Source organism: Anarrhichthys ocellatus, unplaced genomic scaffold, assembly GCF_004355925.1.
Source record: "Anarrhichthys ocellatus isolate YVR2014 unplaced genomic scaffold, GSC_Weel_1.0 scaffold34, whole genome shotgun sequence".
NCBI classification, from domain to species: domain Eukaryota; kingdom Metazoa; phylum Chordata; class Actinopteri; order Perciformes; family Anarhichadidae; genus Anarrhichthys; species Anarrhichthys ocellatus.
The window spans coordinates 4,281,745-4,286,529 of NW_022280064.1; positions in this window are offsets into that span (position 1 = coordinate 4,281,745).

Here is a 4,785-nt window from a genome sequence, read left to right on the forward strand (position 1 = left end):
AGTATTATGAGCAACTTAAAGTATTAAAAGTACCTATTTTGCAGAAATATATTATTACAGAATATTCTGTAAGAGCATTTTAAGTTAAGTGGAGCCAGATTTAGATTTGTATATTATACATTAGAAGTATAGTACTGCATCATATCATAAAAGCATATTAAAAAAACGATAAGTGTCAGACATATAGTGAAGTGTAAAGTACCATATTTGTTAAGGTTATTAACATAAATAGGAAATACTTAAGTACCTCTGAGTTGTACTTAAGTACAGTACTTAAATATACGTGTATATAGTAAGTTACATTCCACTGACTCAGAGCAAAAGCTGATGTCTCTTACTGTTTGTTTTGTCGACCAACAATCCAAAACTCACATTTATTAAGTTTATAATGATATAAAAAAGAGAAAAGAAGAAGAATTCCTCAACGCACTCTTCGACTTCTCCACCATCTTGAGGAACAAACGATTAATCAATCAATCAATCAAGAAAATAATCTGGAGATTAGTCAACGATGAACACAAACATGCGGCTGCAGTGCTGAAGATAATTCCGGCATCAATACATTTCCATTGATTTAGTTTTGTGTCGAGGTTTTATCGTACAGGATTTCACTCAGTCCCCAGGTATCGTTAAATAAATGATCGTTTCCCTTTGAAGTAGACGTGAATCTTTTCATTGATAAAAAAACATAATTATTTCACACAGTTGGGGACTTTTCTTTATTCCGCTGGAACAAAATGGAATCTAAATCCCTGATAAGCTAAGTTTTGTTAACTGATAAAAAAACAGTCCAGGTTGCAATTTAATTAAAAACATCTCAACAGCTATTCAGCAGATTGCCATGAAAGTTTGTTCAGACGTTCATGTTCTCCAGAGGATGCATCTTTTTAACTCTGGTGGTTAAACCAGGTGAAAACTTTTACTTATCATGTGAAATATCAAAAAATGTACTTGATTGATTGGCACAACATTTTGCACAGACGTTCATGTTGCCCAGAGGATAAATCTTATGGACTCTGGTGATCCCCTGACAATTCCTCCGTGCCACCAGCAGGTCAAACCTTTCACTCATCATGTGAAATATGTCAAAATGTTCTCGATTGATTGGCACAACATTTTGCAGAGACATTCATGTTCCCCAGAGGATGAATCCTATGGACTGTGGTGATTCCCTGACTTTTCCCTCTAGCGCCACCAGCAGGTCAAACCTTTTACTTATCATGTGATAAATCTGAACATTTACTTGATCGATTGGCACAACATTTTGCATGTTCATGAACCCCAGAGGATGAATCCTATAAAGACTTAACGGGTGTAACAGGCTGGCCAACTTTGTTGCATGATTATGGTGGGAGCTGGCAGAACAAGCACTTTTTAGTTTGAAAATATGTTTGATAATGCACCAAAGGTGAGAAGAAATAGTATTTAATTTCCTATTTATTCATATTTTCATGCTGTTTGTGTTTTGTCAACAAACTTCATGGGTCCTCCAGCCCTGTGTTGGAAGTCTGTAATATATTATCTTATTATATTACAATAGATTTTATGCATGTTTGTTGTCTGTGCTGCCACATGGATCAATAACCAATGAATGCTATTTTGATACTGTGATACTGGTTCTGTATCTTTTAGATTAACATTTTAAAAAAGCTTTTAAAAAGTACTTATTTCTTAAGTCTTAAGCAGATCCTTTGGATTTGATTATTGAAACTTGGACAAAGACTGAGTGGAACATTTTACAGAATAAAAATCAACTTCTCTCCGGTGGTGTATTTCCACCTGTTTGGGGAGTCGATAATATTCTAATAATATTCAAATAGTATTTAGTAAGTTTCTGTCAAACAGCTTCACAATGTTCATAAACCAATTAATATTATTGTCAGCTAAAGGCTTAAAATCCTGCAGACGCACACGCTGCAGAAAAACAAAAACAGCTCATGTCTTTCAGCTTTTAACTGGCTTATTTACAATATTAATTACGTTTACATTTTTGTGCATAATATATACGATACATTTGGTTGTTGTAGCAGCACAAGGACAGAAGTAAGTGCAGATAAAAGAAGTACATTGACCTAAAATATGAATAGAACTTAAAATCGAAACTATACAACAACAATAGAGACAAAAGTGACAGTGGTGAGATTAGAAGCAGCAAAGTCTTATGTAAACACCAGAATAATATATAATTATCTAAGATATGTTGTGTGTTGGGGTCATTACGTTTAGAGGCGATTGGAGCTGTCATCACCAGCTGACACCACAACACAGGAAGTTGACCTGAACCCTTCGGGTCAGTTTGTTTTAAGACGCCACGCCTCCCAACCGCTCAGTCTGACGCTCATAAATCATAAAACACCAACCTTTTACTGGGGAGGGACACTTTGTGTTGTCACGAAGCAGAATTAACAAGCTGAGCATCTGACGGTTGGAAGGAGAGCTGAAGGGACGCTGAGCCGGTTTTCATGAGCCGTCTGGGAAGCTTTCAGAGAAAATAACGTCTACAGACACGACAGGTTGTTCATTAACTTCACACTCAGGATCAAACACACACTTCACCAGCTCATGTTGAATATTAAACATTTCTGGTGACAGAAGTTTTAGATAGAAGAAAGAAGTACTGAGATCTTTTACTTAAGTAGAAGTAGCAATACTGCAGTGTAGGAATACTCTGTTACAAGATGTGGTTCTGCATTCAAAATGTTACTTTAGTAAAAGTACAAAAGTTTCAGCATCAAAATATCCTGAAAGTACCAAAAATAAAAATACTAATTTAGCAGAAAGTTAAATTGAATGAATCCTGCATTCCTTTTCTTAAGTAATAGTACAAAAGTAATTCAGGAAAAGATGGTGAAATACTTAGTTAGGTTTAGGAAAAGATCGTAAAATACCGAAGTGCCTTTACTGAAGTCCTGAAGTTACGTGACAAATAAATCAACGTTGACTTCTTGTTTCACACGGGGAACGAACTGTCTCCTGACTGAAATATCGTTGTTTGTTGGACCCGTCCACCTCCACTCCCTCCAGACCAATAATGGCTTTTTGAGGTCTTTATACTTCCTCTTTCATGATTACGTAGATAACATACACAATGATTTTGTGGGATGAGAAGTTAACTTTGATTTATTTGTTACATAACTTCTGCACTTAAGTAGCACAGCTTCTGCAGTTATTTTAGACCAAATCACGATCTTTACTAAGTAGTTTTGTTGCCTAAAACTAACTAAGTTGTTTCCTGTGAAGACAGAAGTATATATTGTAAAATACCACATTATGTAACCAGCGTAAAATGTGTTGTTGGACTTTTGTAGGAAAACGCACAAAAACCTTTTTCATAAGATATCATACGAACTGTTGTATGACGATACGTTGCATCGGATACGTTGCATCGGATACGTTGCATCGGATACGTTGCATCGGATACGTTGCATCGGATGTCTCCCACTATGGCTCACTACACTCAAAAAAATATTAAATTTCTTTCTTTCTTGACCTCCTTCGTCATTAGATAGGGTTTGTAGTTGTTGTTTTTTACATTAGAATATTTTACAACGTAATAATCTACTTGTCAGCGCTCTCTAGAGGACAGATTCTGTAATGCAGACAGTTTCTAAAAGACCTCAAGACTAGTTTGGCACTTCTAATTTTTTCAAGTTTATTGTTACTTATTGGCCAACATATATACGCTGATATCAATAACTCTGCAAGAAGCTGATATTAATATAGTAGGTTAGCTCTTATGCTAGTGTTAATTAGCACTAAACACAGTAGAGCTGAGGCTAATGGGGATGTTGATGTTATTTCATCATAAAAGTGATGAAATGTCACCAAAGTTGTTACGGTTCATCCTCAGGGGAACATGAACGTTTGTACTGAATAACATGTCAATCCATCCAATAGCTCCCAAGACATTTCACTCAAAACTGTAAATGTCAACCTCATAGTGGCGCTAGAGGAAAAGTCAGACGATCACCAAAGTCTGAGGGGTTCATCCTCTGGGGAACGTGAATGTCTGAACAAAAACCTCACAGTAATCCATCCGACAGTTGTTGAGATATTTCAGTCTGGATCAAAACATATTTCACTCAATGTAAACATCACGTAGCTTCAATGAGGAACTGGAACAAGAAAGATGCAGAATATATAGAGAAATGTAATGGTCAATGTTAAAAAAAAGGCAAAATGAAGCCTGATTCTGCAAGAACAAAAGGCACAGATCGGCGTCGGAGGTGTGAGCGGTTCTTCAGTCACTCGCCGCCTCGCTGAGCGTCTCTGTTTGCTCACGAAAGCAATCAGCCCGTTATGAATAATAATGGCGTTTTTCTGAGGGAGGGCTGCATGCCGAGCGACTCGAGGTCAGAGCTTAGCCAGCGATGCCGTGTTTGGACAAGGAGCGTTTACCACACATACACACACACATGCATACATATGAGGGATGTCCTAACTTCGGCTTTGCATGCACTATTATTCCTACAGTTCAAAGCCTCCAAGAGATAAAATGGGGGCTTTTTTCACATAATATATCTCATACAGTAGTCTGACAGATATCTGCATCTCGATAATGCCAAATATTAAGCTAATTTCCTTAAGTTGGTTTGTGTTTTCCATCAGTTATATGAATATTCTAAAAGGTAACTGATGCTTTTAAATAATGTCATTTCCACTTGCACTGTTGTTTCATTCTTTCGGTCAATCCGATCACAATCTTTTGTCTTTCACACGCCAGCTTTTCTTCCACCTCCATTGACATTTAGAGCCACGCAGCCATTATGTCTGTAGACCCCTTTG